We start from the raw sequence: 15016 nt of genomic DNA on the forward strand, positions 1-15016 counted from the left end.
ACTTAAAGATGAGTAGGTTTAGTCTATCAGCGCATCGACCCTTCCTCTTCAGGGACTCCAAATTGACAGATTTTCCCATAAATTGGCAAAATACGGTGCATCGACCCCTTCCTCTTCAGGGGCTCCAAATTGACAGATTTTTCCCATAAATTGGCAAAATACGGAAAAAAGTGCTACTTTGGTATACAGTTAAATAGTAGTATAATAGGATGTGGCAGGTCTAATAGCTATACATCTTATTTTTCTCTTGTACTTTGAGATCGAGCAAGCAGAAAAAGTCATTATTTTGGTGTAATGTCACGTGACTAGCATATGATAGTTTCCGTGCCTAGACCCTTTTATGTTAAACAATCAATACAGTCCAAACAGAATCGAATTTATGTATTTAATGTTAATAGTAACAATGTTCTTGTGGTTTAAATCTTTGCTTACTGATATTTATGAAACAGCGATAGTTTGAGGAAGTCAATGTTTATAGTATATCGAGGCCGGAATTGATATGATTTGTAATCGGGTCTGAGTACATAGTATACACTGGCGTCGTCTGCTACGTAAACTTAATGAGCGAATATGACCAAAATTAACCATTATGTTTATGTAAATTGGAACACTTTCCCCTATTCGGATTTTCTGGGACTTTTAGTATGGTCTCCTATGGACCTCAAAGAAACGTTCTGCATTGGAATAAATTCTGTTGCAATTTGTTCCAAGTGAAAATTTAAAATGACTGGACTATTGTCCTCCGGGTAAGTTATCCTCCGAGGGAGTTGTCATACATGCGGGGAGTGTTCCTGCGGTAAAGTTTTACAGAAGGTGCGGTAAATTTGACAAGCACCTCCCCCCAAAAGTTTTACCAAAAAAATGGAGGTCATTTAAGTCATGATAAATTTGACAATATAAAATAACAAAAAATGAAAAGGTTTCTATACAAATTTTAGTTCATGCCTATGGAGAATAATACACGCAGCATCCCCAGTACCCCCTGCTTCCCAGGGGGTAGCTGATGAGACTTGTTCTCCGGAAAAGTTGTCATTTTAGGAGTTGTCAAGTCCTCTGGGCATTGGCGGCGGAAGCCAAAAAAATTTAGGGGATGTCCACCTGAAATTTTGGGATGGACACAGGTAAAAAAATTTGAAAAGCGCCCCCCAAAAAGGTTATCAACCTAAATGTTAGTAGTTGCTAACCCAAAATTTTTGACAAGCAAGAAAGAAAAAAGAAAAAAAAAGGTCATCAACCTAACTTTTAGGGGGGACAACACACGTCTGAAGGGAGGTCAACGTGAATTTAGGGGGGGGACGCATAAAAATAATTGACAAGCAAAAAAAAAAAAAAAAAAAAAGGTCTTCAACCTAAATTTTAGGGGGGGGACAACACACGTCTGAAGGGGGGTCAACGTAAATTTAGGGGGGGGGGGGGACGCATAAAAAAAATTGACAAGCAAAAAATTAAAATAATGATATTTTTTTTTCTCAAACAATGAATGTTGGTTGTGTAGTCTTTTCTTCTTCGTGCATGCTGACACCATGGTAACAGGTCTGTATGCTATAACAAACCATGTGTGAGTCAACATACATTTGCGGGGAATTCCACGTGATATTCCCCGTGTCTCATTGCTTTTACATATCTCATTTCTCGATCAAAACACTATCCTAATCCGTTGCCGTTTAGTTCACCTGGCGACTTCGAATAGCTCGACGCTCGTAATATTTTCACGCAGATAGCTGAAAACATTCATTTTAATGACGAATCAAGAGTTGTATTTTGATTTCCTTTACTATTCGTCGCAAACTTTTATGAAGTCTACTGTTATGCAGCAGGACGTTTGACCAAAGATTTTTTTATTGTTGTCGATGTCAAGGTGGAATCTAATGCAGCTTCTCTCAAGGTGTTGAGCAGGGTAATGGTGGTGAGTGTAATGCCAATGATTTGTTACACAGTGCATCCCAAAAGATGAAACGTATAAATAGTGAGTTTTTGCTCCATTACACACGATCGGATCTACATACATAAAAAAATGTAGGCCTATTATGAAATGTCTTTCATGACAATGAACAATCAAGAAATTTAAAATTGGTGAATCAAAACAAGAATTTCGTCCTGGATTCTGGATAATTAGCGACATAATTTATCAGTTCATAAACTTAGGACGGAACTGCTTTTCCGGTTTATTAGTTTTCGAAGAAAGGTCTCCCAGCTGTTTATTGCCATTTGAACGGCATTTTCATTCATACCGTGTTCTTGAATCCGTCGTGCAAAAACTGCTTGACATGATGGGTGTCAAACAGGAACACGTCCCCCCAAAAACCCCATATTAAAGGGCGGGGGCACCGTCTATAGTCTACATGTGCCCCCAATAATTGGAAAATTTTGTATTTTGATTGATTTACGTTCTGACAAAAGGCGCATAATAATTTTCCGACATGCCAAAACAATGCTTTTCGGGAGGGGTAATTAGGTTGACTTTGAAATATGACAAGGCCCGAAGTCGGAGTGACGCCCATGCTAAATAAGTATATCTAGATGACTGAAAATTAGGATCATCTATGCTTCACATTGAGAGGATTTTGAATACATGAGAATCACGTTCGTTGTCAGGGAATTAAGTGTATGTCTGCAAGTTTAAGGGTGTGTGTGCTTGTGTATGCGTTTTACGGGTGTGTTTGGGAGGGATGTAGTCTGCGAATTAGAAAGAGGTGTTGTCTGTATTAATCACAAAGTAATTAAGTGGGTAATAGTGCGGTATGTGTCGTAATTCCGAAGGATTTTTTTAATACCGAAATTGATCCCTTTGGACCAAAAATGATGGGGTTCAAATTTTCAGACCCTTCCCTCTCCTTCCTCTGGGGTCCCTTTTGAGCGTAAATTTCCAATTCGTCTGATGCCAATTCGTCCAATTGCCAACTCGTCTACTATCATTTGGTCTACCATCTTCACCACATGGTCTACTTTCATTTAGTCTATTGCCATTTCGTCTAATGGCCTGTTTAATCTATTCTAGGTTTCTTTTTGAAACCCAGATACAGCCACCCAAGTGACTTTTTGGTATCCCCTCTTCATATTGATTTTGCTCACTCATGCGTGCATGAAAAGTAATCTAAGTAATTTCAAATGAAAGAAGAGATTCTCAGCTTTAAAATGGTTGGCCATTTGTATATTGTATTTGTGATTAAGTTATGATAAATCATCGATAAATCGCGGTTTCGTTTTTTGTGGGACGCACTGTATGTTCTTTTATAAGAATAAATAAAGATGTGCCTATCACTATACAATATATATATATATATATAATGTTGTGAGTTGTGAAAGAAATGAATGAAGAGAACAATGGTAGGCGTAGCTTAAATCAAGGTTCCCCAGAGCTATCTACCCTTTGGAGAAATTGGTGATTTAAATAGAAAAGGGGTTACCTAGCAAGTAACCCGTCTCTGTGGTCTTGTGGCTTCTAGTGGTTAAAGCACGTTCCAAGCTCGGGCCCGGGTTCGATTCATGGCAGAGACATTTTTCAGAATCATCTTTTTTTCCAAAGGATAGATAGCTCTATAGAGAGCCTTGATTTAAGCTACGCTTATCTACGCCTTTGTCCCCATTGTCTTCTTTATTCATTTCTTTCACAAGTCACAATATATATATATATATATATATATATATATATATATATGTATATGTATATGTGTATATATATCATATAAAACAATGAAAAACTCAATTGTGTCCCCCACCTTTAAGGAGAGATTTCGGCACTCCTACTGAAAAAAAATCATTCCCAGGGCCGTGCGTAAGTGCCAAACGAGTCCTTGGCAAGTGATACAAATAAATTTGTCTAGCTTTCATTTTTTTCCTCCAAATATATCGTTGAAAAGGGAGGGTAATCAGGGTATTGTCTGAATAAAAAAGACCGTCTGTATGGTATTTAAAATTAACCCGACTACGGGGAGTTATCATGCGTAAGACTTGTCCTCCGGGTAAGTTATCCTCCGAGGGAGTTGTCATACATGCGGGGAGTGTTCCTGCGGTAAAGTTTTACAGAAGGTGCGGTAAATTTGACAAGCACCTCCCCCCAAAAGTTTTACCAAAAAATGGAGGTCATTTAAGTCATGATAAATTTGACAATATAAAATAACAAAAAATGAAAAGGTTTCTATACAAATTTTAGTTCATGCCTATGGAGAATAATACACGCAGCATCCCCAGTACCCCCTGCTTCCCAGGGGGTAGCTGATGAGACTTGTTCTCCGGAAAAGTTGTCATTTTAGGAGTTGTCAAGTCCTCTGGGCATTGGCGGCGGAAGCCAAAAAAATTTAGGGGATGTCCACCTGAAATTTTGGGATGGACACAGGTAAAAAAATTTGAAAAGCGCCCCCCAAAAAGGTTATCAACCTAAATGTTAGTAGTTGCTAACCCAAAATTTTTGACAAGCAAGAAAGAAAAAAGAAAAAAAAAGGTCATCAACCTAACTTTTAGGGGGGACAACACACGTCTGAAGGGAGGTCAACGTGAATTTAGGGGGGGGGGACGCATAAAAATAATTGACAAGCAAAAAAAAAAAAAAAAAAAAAAAAGGTCTTCAACCTAAATTTTAGGGGGGGACAACACACGTCTGAAGGGGGGTCAACGTGAATTTAGGGGGGGGGGACGCATAAAAAAATTGACAAGCAAAAAATTAAAATAATGATATTTTTTTTTCTCAAACAATGAATGTTGGTTGTGTAGTCTTTTCTTCTTCGTGCATGCTGACACCATGGTAACAGGTCTGTATGCTATAACAAACCATGTGTGAGTCAACATACATTTGCGGGGAATTCCACGTGATATTCCCCGTGTCTCATTGCTTTTACATATCTCATTTCTCGATCAAAACACTATCCTAATCCGTTGCCGTTTAGTTCACCTGGCGACTTCGAATAGCTCGACGCTCGTAATATTTTCACGCAGATAGCTGAAAACATTCATTTTAATGACGAATCAAGAGTTGTATTTTGATTTCCTTTACTATTCGTCGCAAACTTTTATGAAGTCTACTGTTATGCAGCAGGACGTTTGACCAAAGATTTTTTTATTGTTGTCGATGTCAAGGTGGAATCTAATGCAGCTTCTCTCAAGGTGTTGAGCAGGGTAATGGTGGTGAGTGTAATGCCAATGATTTGTTACACAGTGCATCCCAAAAGATGAAACGTATAAATAGTGAGTTTTTGCTCCATTACACACGATCGGATCTACATACATAAAAAAATGTAGGCCTATTATGAAATGTCTTTCATGACAATGAACAATCAAGAAATTTAAAATTGGTGAATCAAAACAAGAATTTCGTCCTGGATTCTGGATAATTAGCGACATAATTTATCAGTTCATAAACTTAGAACGGAACTGCTTTTCCGGTTTATTAGTTTTCGAAGAAAGGTCTCCCAGCTGTTTATTGCCATTTGAACGGCATTTTCATTCATACCGTGTTCTTGAATCCGTCGTGCAAAAACTGCTTGACATGATGGGTGTCAAACAGGAACACGTCCCCCAAAAACCCCATATTAAAGGGCGGGGGCACCGTCTATAGGCTACATGTGCCCCCAATAATTGGAAAATTTTGTATTTTGATTGATTTACGTTCTGACAAAAGGCGCATAATAATTTTCCGACATGCCAAAACAATGCTTTTCGGGAGGGGTAATTAGGTTGACTTTGAAATATGACAAGGCCCGAAGTCGGAGTGACGCCCATGCTAAATAAGTATATCTAGATGACTGAAAATTAGGATCATCTATGCTTCACATTGAGAGGATTTTGAATACATGAGAATCACGTTCGTTGTCAGGGAATTAAGTGTATGTCTGCAAGTTTAAGGGTGTGTGTGCTTGTGTATGCGTTTTACGGGTGTGTTTGGGAGGGATGTAGTCTGCGAATTAGAAAGAGGTGTTGTCTGTATTAATCACAAAGTAATTAAGTGGGTAATAGTGCGGTATGTGTCGTAATTCCGAAGGATTTTTTTAATACCGAAATTGATCCCTTTGGACCAAAAATGATGGGGTTCAAATTTTCAGACCCTTCCCTCTCCTTCCTCGGGGGTCCCTTTTGGGCGTAAATTTCCAATTCGTCTGATGCCAATTCGTCCAATTGCCAACTCGTCTACTATCATTTGGTCTACCATCTTCACCACATGGTCTACTTTCATTTAGTCTATTGCCATTTCGTCTAATGGCCTGTTTAAAGCCCAATAGGATAATTTACCGTTTTCAACCTTATTTATGATTTTGCTTCGCCAATTTTATTTTTAAGTTGTCCGAGGTGTAATTTACATACTTTACAAAAACATACCTATTTCAAGGGGGAGCACCAAGCTTCGACGGCAAGACAAGCTAAACATAGCTCAGCTCCCCATGTCAGTGAATCAAAGAACGGGTAAACAAGAAAAAAGAATTAGAGAACACAATCATTTCAAATTTCGTCAAGGTTTGATGTATGATACAACATGATAATACAACATTTCTCGTTGAACAATTTTTATCTGAACACATGCAATCCCTCTGTAACATGTTATATGTATAATCATACTGATGCTAAATTACCCGGTAAAATTTCATTCTGAAGCCCCGTTTTCATAGAAACTAAAGACGATCCTTCAACTTTTCCTTATAATATATCCATTCTAAGCAGTTTCCGACCTCCACCTTCCATGCTTCTTGATCAGGAACACAAAATTTTGCTGCTGCTGTGGCTCCGCCACTTCGGAGACTATGCATGCCAAAACACTTTGGATTCAACCCTCCTGACGCCAATTAACATGGTTAAAGCATCTCAATAATGCTTAAAATAATCCAGTGTATTAATTGATTTACAGTAATTTACAGGCATGAAAAGAATTACTTCTTCAGAGATATCGTTAAGCCTCGCTGCAACCAATATTTCCGCGATGCTAATACTGGGCAGGTGAGGGAATTTGTAGCACCTATATAAGAACCCAAGCTCCTTGCCTGTAAATATCAGTTGTACCTTTCATTATGAAAATGTTCAGATGGGAAAATACAAGTCTAAGTCACATCTACGAATATGTATCATTTCATCAAATCGTAGAAAGCCTGCGTAGGAATTCAATCTCATAGCACATAATCGAATATCTGAGAGACTGTTGAAGACCCATACTTCTCAACAACTGCTTTCAAAATGTCTGGAGTTATAACTTCCTTCTTAACAATCGGTTTGTTTAATATTTTCTTCAAACCTTGTAAACCAATTTATTTGAACTTGCGATCACATGGGTTAACATTGCTTGGATTACAGTCAAAATGCCACTTAATGTCGTATAAGCCGACTCTATCCTAGAATATGGAGCTTCTCTTTATACAATTGAATAAGATAGCGACTACTTTCTTCTTGATTTGCGGAGTTAAGTCAGAATGTACCTTATTTATCAACACTAATCATTCCATGCTATCGACGCTTTGTTGTATTTTACTCAGTGTTTTCAGCTCTCTAACTTGTCAAAACTTTTTTCAAGTTATATCATACCTGTCCTGTTGCGAATTTCTGGATTTTTAGTAAGAAAAAGATATGCATATACAAGTATATTTCAATACAATATTCATATTCAAATTGTGATAATTTAATTTCAATCCTTTCATCAACTTCTCCAAATTTCATAACTTCTATTATGCTCTATAGACATGCAGCTATACTAAAACCAGGTGGTTTTATACATTAACTAAAATTTCAGTAGGGTATTCATTGGATCACAACTTCATATCGAAATTCCTTCCAATCGTCCTGAAGGCATAAACACGACTGTAAGCTTTGGTATTCATTTCGTTTGAGACAATATTCAATTTTGCTTTGAAAACAACAACAAAAACAATGAAACTTCCTTAAAGACAATTTATTTCGAGAATTCTGTATAGTCAAGACTTTAAATATTTCCAATTATCACCAATTTCCTCAATATGGGCTTTCCCTCCAGCAAAATATAACTAATTTGAGAATGAATCTCATATTGATTCCTTGTCAATATTTACAATGAATATCCTTCAACATAATTTTCACGTTCTCCAACTTTCATCACCACTTCTTTGCTCTGCAGCTTAAGTGGATCCTAGCTTTGCAGCTATATGCCATGTGGCCGTGTGATCATGACAATTATGTTGCATTCCAAGAGTAGAAGTTTGAATTAACCTCCATCAATTGGATAATTATTACATGCCAACATTTGTGTCCAAAAAGAAACTCTTAAATGTCATGAAGGCGTAGCCATACACTAGCTTTGGAATTTCTTTGTTTCAAAATGGATTATCTATTTTGAAGTATTCAGAAACCAAGGAACGAAAATCGCTGTGTTCAGAGAAAAAAATATGGCCAGAAGGGTGCTGAGGGCCAAAAGGTAACAACCAAGCCTCCTACCAGAAGAAACATTGACATGTTGATCACTTCTGTTCCTATACATTCGATAGGAGGAACTAACCACTTAGTCAACATGAATCAACATGAGCTGTTAAGGGACACTAATATAATAGGAATAATTGGACTTCTTAATTTTGAAATTAAAATCGTCCACATTTCTTTCGACATTGTGGGCCCCAACTTTGTCCACAAACCCCGAAAATTTCACCTGACACACCCCATTTATCAAAATCAATAATGCAACTTAATACAGTAGTGAATTTGCGCAACGGTTTTCCTTCCTGGTAACCGAATAAACATTAAGACCAATATGATTTTCTTTACACAAATCAAAGATGTGCAAATAAAACTTTCTCCATTCACAATCGATTCTACCCCATTTTCGTACTTCCAAAGACAGGGTTTAAACATAAATGATTTTCATCTGATAGAGTCAATTTATAAAACTTTTCCAGTCAGCTGGAAACGAAATATGAAAATAGATAGCAAAGAGGCTTCTCTTAGGGAAGAAATATCATTTATATCTGGAAAAAGAATTTTGTCAATGGAGGAGTTAGTATCTAAAAACGTTTATGCAAATTTTATGAAATGCAACTTCTCAATACCTGATGTTTTCGAAAGGTTAAAAAACAAATATAGTTTCTCTTATGAAAAGATTGAACACATTTTTATGAGACCAAGACAATGTACTCTGAACAGTAGATTAAGAGAATTTCAGTTTAAAATGTTACACGGCATTGCTTACACAAATCATCACTTGTTCCGTTTTAAAATCTCACAAAATAACCTTTGTTGTTATTGTAAAAAAGAGGAGGAAACATATCGCCATCTTTTTTTGGAATGTGAATATGCTTGTCTGGTTTGGGATAATTGTAAGGAGATGTTTGGTTTTATTTCTACGGGTAATTTAAGCTGGGAGGAAATTCTTGTAGGGGTAGAATTAAAGGACGAAGGAAAAGAACGCTTAATCAATCACTTTTTAATCTTTGTTAAATTTTTAATCTTCAAAGGGAGGGAAAAGGGTGCACATATAACCATGGATGAAATTAAAAGGAAATTTAAAGAAGAAGAATGGGAAGAAAGAAGGCTGGCGCTAGGTAGGGGCAAGATGTCTCTTCATTTAAGGAAATGGGAAAATCTTAATTAAAAGAATAAATAGGGAGAGTGAGGCAAAGGTATATATACGAGAGACAAAGCCACAAAACAAAATAGATAAAAACACAGAAAAAACCAATACGGAGAATTGCAGTCCCTTCCATGTAGAGTATAGACATAAAGGGGAGAATGCTCCTAACCTGGGGACGGAGGGGAGGGGGGGGGGGGTGGGAGGTGGAACAACATTTTTATCTTTTTTTCTCTCTGATCATGTCATATATTTTGTTAATATTTCATTTTGTAATTGCTGAAACGCATTAGTATATTAATTTCTAGTATTTTTGAAGTTTGATGTATAAGTTGTATAATTATATTGTAATGGATTTATTGTATAATTTATAATTATGTTTCAAATAGTTTGTACAAATTGTTTATAGAATCTGATTATGTATGTTGATTTGAGAGAATATAATAAAACATCCTTAAAAAAAAAAAAAAAAAATTATCACAGAATATCTAGCCAGTTTTATGTCTCAAGTGAGATACAATGTTTGGAGTGTCATACTTACTGACTTGAGTTCAGGCGCGGATCCAGGATTTCGTAGGGAGGGGGAGGCCCAAATTCGACCTGATTTTGGCGCCCCTGTGTACTTTTCGGAAAAATGGCGGCCCCTCCCTCCCCCAGGCAATCATAAGTGCATTAAATGCATGTTAAATTATCTTTTTTCATAGGCACATGAAGAAGAGGCAATTGAATAATAGTTTTATAATGATGTTTTCATGAATATCACTTTAAAAAATAATCAATGTGAGGGCGAAGCGCGAGCGATTTCTATCTTAACCATTTGATGCTTTCAATCTCGTTTAACTTCTAATCAGAGTAGGCCCTGCAAGAATTATTTGAGCGGGAGCCAGGCGTGGATCCAGGATTTCTTAGGGGCCCTAATTTCAAGTCAAGTAATAATAATGCCAAAATATTGACTCCCATTGCCGAATGGGTAATGTCTAGTTACTTCACACAGAAACCTCCCTTGCATTGTATAGGCATACTTCGTTCTTCTGGGTACTCCAATTTTTTTCTTTTCTACTTTTTGTTTCAGGGCTTGAAAAATCTTACGGGGATGACGCCCCTGTATCGCCGCGTATGAACACTGGTTGTGCAATAACTAAATTGCATATACTGCATGAAAGAATATTAGTGTTTTATTTTGGGTAATATTTTCTTGAAAAGATATAATAATAATAACAATAATAGACAGTTCTTGTATAGCGCATAACACATTATAAATAACGTCTCTATGCGCTTCCAAAGGACTTGGAGATTATTACCCTGGCTTTAGCCCCGCAGCCTTTTACAGCGCGGTGGCATTTCAAGGAATAAATTCCTTTAGAGTTGAGGTAAACTCAGTAGTCAGCACTCAGCATTTACTAATTGGGAGTGCACTGCCTACTTAGATCTGTAAATGTTTGGATACATTATATAATCTTTTGTTATTCGCTTGGAATCCATTCAAAACAGTGAGTTGTCTTGTCAATCCTATTCAACAAACATTGGCTCTTCCGCTCTTGCAACAATCATATCAAGTATCAAAAGGTTATGTATCTTATAATCTTTCTCAAATTGTATATACTCCAAATAGATTTTCAAAAGAAACAGAATTCGTGTAAACGGTTTAAAGAAAACAAATATAAGATACTAAAGATAAATATGCTGTAAAAATATACTTTATTGGCAATGTCTACATAAATATGAAAACAATGCTTTAAAGTTCGCATCATTTCGCATCATAAGTTCCCATCATAAGTTCTTATCTCTCTCTTTCATACAATACAAGTGAAACATGAATTCCAAGGTCCCATATATCGTGTAAACATTAACTATTTCAAGATGTAACAATAAATGTAAATGATAGCAATGCAGTTTGCCTGAGTAAATCCACGTAAAAGTTTCAGGGGAATACGTTTGAAAAAATTACAACGTGATTTCCCACTGTAGGTTGGAAACGAAAAGATGTCGTATCATCAACTATATCTAGCTGTCTTTTACGCATTACTACATGAAACAAAAATATAAGAACGATATAAACCATAGAGTTATTTCAGTTGAGTATTTGACGATTCGTCAAAAAATAAAAAAACGCATCCGAAACTTTCACCTTTACAATGAAAGTTTCATTTATTCCTTTACATATTGCAAGTAAACTTCAACATTTCTGTAAATAATATATATTAATACATGTATATCCAGACACAATTAAGATCACATGATGGTATACTGCACATCCTATTTCAGAATATGATATGCATTGTGGTATGAATGTCTACCCACCTAGAACATGCAAAACGTTTACATGGTTTACTAGTGACTATACTACTAGACCGATTTTTTACTCAAACGGCTTTCCAATAGAGAAATAACAAGAGAACATTCACCTAAGAATATAAATCCTCATTTGTTCTGATAAATATCAAGAGTATCAGTATAAAATGTAATTTGAAATTAACAGAAATGTCAAAGAAAATCGGTTATTCAATCTGCTCAGATTAAAGAATAATACTCTCACTACTGCTAAAGTAGTATAATTGTTGGCCGTTACTCCATCCACCGTCCAATTGAAACATATACTTGTCCTTTAAATATGAATATGATTTCTATATATTTATTTAATTCTTTATTATTGATTAATCTTCCATGATTAAGTCATAAAGTAATTCCGCTGAAAAACGAACAGCTTCAATTAACAAACATAAGGCAATATCTACTACGTACAACCGTTCATAAATTTCATAAGCAATGGCCTAGCTTAGAAGGCTGGCGTCGTCTTTTTTTAAAATATATATTTCAACATAAAATGGTCAACATGGGAATCGCTCCATTACTTGTACCATGGATTTCTTAATTTCTTTCCAATCGGCAACAACAAGTGAGGTACAAAGGTGTTCTCTATGAACCTTGTTATCTCGAACTCAGGTATACCTAAGGGGACAAAGCTGGGTCCTGTGGTGTCCTCTGCTATGATCAATGATGCGATGAGCATGGGCCATGACGATCACACACTTGCGAGTAGAAACATACGCTGTTAATCCCGACCTTTCGTTTGAGGACGCGGACGCTACTTTACAACGGTAGTTGATTTTGGAAGAGACTTTTTGGGCCCGTTGTAAAACTCTAGCCAGCAATGCAAATTGTGTGACATGAGATTTTTTTTTCGTTTCGCATCTGCGACGGAAACGTTCAATATGCGTTTCGTGTGCAAAATTCTGGTTGCTATTATGGTAACAGCGATATATGCGATTGAGGACGACTTTCCAAAGCCACATTTGACTCCTCCTAGAGCTCGAGAGGCCGCCCGGGGGGCCCACTTCCATTGATTAGTGGATACCAAGAGCAACCACGCGTAAAAGGGGACAGAGTGGGCAAGTACATTACGTATAGACCTATGTAGCGTTATAAGGGTGTCAAAACGATGTTTAAAATGCTGAAAAAGGGATACTGACATATCCAATACTTGTAGGGTGTCACAATCCAAATACTAATTAAGAGATGCATTTTCATAATATGAAAAAGACTTACTTCCATTGTTTAGGGTGCTTTTCGAAACTCCATTGTCGCGCCTGGTATCCACTTATCAATGGAAGTGGTCCCCCCGGAATTTGAATCTAATCCCCATTTCTGGGGAAAGTAAAACATAATGCCCATTACATCGTGTGCTAGAGGCATATCGTTTGTGTAGAAGGCGTACACAATAGAACAAAGAAACCTGTTAGCTCTAACCATGGACCCTATAGGGTCCGTGCTTAAACGTATTGTACATGTATATGCTGTGTACAGAAATGGTTTTGGCTAGTGAGAGAGGTTGATCTGACCCATGAAATCAATTGCCAGTGATCCACCAATAATCCACATTAAATGTAATATCGATTCGATGGACTGTAATGATCTATATCTAAGCGTTCATTCAGTAAGTTTTTCCTCATTCAATATGTACTCGATCTGTTTGAAAAACCACTTTCTTATCCATGTCATAATCTATTTTAGGTCCTGCATTTCGAATATCTCCAGCCATCAGTCATAATATACATGTATGTATAGTGCGGGTGTCGCGGGAAAGGATTTTGCACACGAAAAGCAGATCTGTAGGGCCTGTAACCCCCCTGTAACACAAAGTTTAGCATTGATCGTACAGCAGTTTTCTACGTTTGATTCTATTGACTATAATGTACAATCAATCATAAAAATCAAGTGTATGATTAAGCGTTAACTTTTGTGTAAGGGGACCCCAATATTAGCGTCGGTGAAGATTGCGAAAGGTCCCAAATAATGTTTCAAGTACGTCGACGACTTGACAATACGGAGTTTTCGCAAACCTCGGGGACGTATCATTAGGGTCCGGTAACACAAAAGTTAACGACTAATCATACACTCAATTTTTAAGATTATAGTCAATGGAATCAAACGTAGAAAACTGCTCTACAATCATTGCTAGGCTTTGTGTTACAGGCCCTATAGATCTGCTTTTCGTGTGCAAAATTCTTTCACATGACACCCGCACAATGCTGCGAGATTAAATCCCGCTTTCATGGATGTACGACTGGTCATCAGCGTATGCCCCCTGAGCCAGCGCCGAGCCTCTACTATGACAACTGGCTGGAGATATTAAAAGTGCTGGGCCTACAATATAGATTATGACATGGATCAGAAAGTGGTTTTTCAAACAAATCGAGTACATATTGAGTGAGGAAAAACTTACTGAATTAAGGCTTAGATATAGATCATTACAGTCCATCGAATTGATATTGCATCTAACGTGGATTTTTGGTGGATCACTGGCAATTGATTCCATGGGTCCGATCACCTCCTCAGCCGAAACCACTTCGGATGCGTTGATATGTACACAGCATATGCAATAGGCCTATCTGTCTGAACACCATCCGACTTTGCGTTTTTTTTTTCTTTTTCTTGCTCCTCCTACACAAACGATATGCCTCTAACAGACAATGTAATGTACAGTATGTTTTACTTTCCCCAGAAATGGGGATAAGATTCAAATTCCCGGGGGACCACTTCCATTGACGAGTGGATACCAGGCGCGACCATGGGGTTTCGAAAAGCACCCTAAACAAGGGAAGCAAGTCTTTTCCAGATTATGAGAATGCATCCCTTAACAAGTATTTGGCTTGTGAAACTCTACAAGTATTGGAAATATATCCCCTTTTTTGTATTTTAAAACATCGTTTTTGACACCACTATAACGTTACATAGGCCTATACTTAACGTACTTGCCCACTCTTTCCCTTTTTACGCGTGGTCGCGCCTGGTATCCACTCTTCAATGGAAGTGGGCCCCTCGGGCGGCCTTTCGAGCTCTGGGAGGAACCAAATGTGGCTCTGGAAAGTCGTCCTAAATCGGATATGTCGCTGTTACCATAGTAGCAACCAGAATTTTGCACACAAAACGCAGATTGAATGTTTCCGTTGCAGATGCGAAACGAAAAAAATTCTCATGTCACACAATTTGCATTGCAGGACCGAGTTTTAC

General features: G+C 37.3%; 1 protein-coding gene across 1 annotated transcript in view; it reads left to right on the forward strand.

Annotated features, from left to right (window-relative positions):
• The first annotated feature begins 1647 nt into the window (after positions 1-1647).
• LOC121407411 (NFX1-type zinc finger-containing protein 1-like) overlaps positions 1648-15016 on the forward strand; it is a 34279-nt gene continuing 20910 nt past the window's right edge. The window contains exon 1 of the mRNA XM_041598474.1: positions 1648-1906. The gene's annotated coding sequence lies outside the window, so the exon portion shown is untranslated. The remainder of the gene's footprint in view (positions 1907-15016) is intronic.

Source organism: Lytechinus variegatus, chromosome 2 (genome assembly GCF_018143015.1).
Source record: "Lytechinus variegatus isolate NC3 chromosome 2, Lvar_3.0, whole genome shotgun sequence".
NCBI lineage: Eukaryota > Metazoa > Echinodermata > Echinoidea > Temnopleuroida > Toxopneustidae > Lytechinus > Lytechinus variegatus.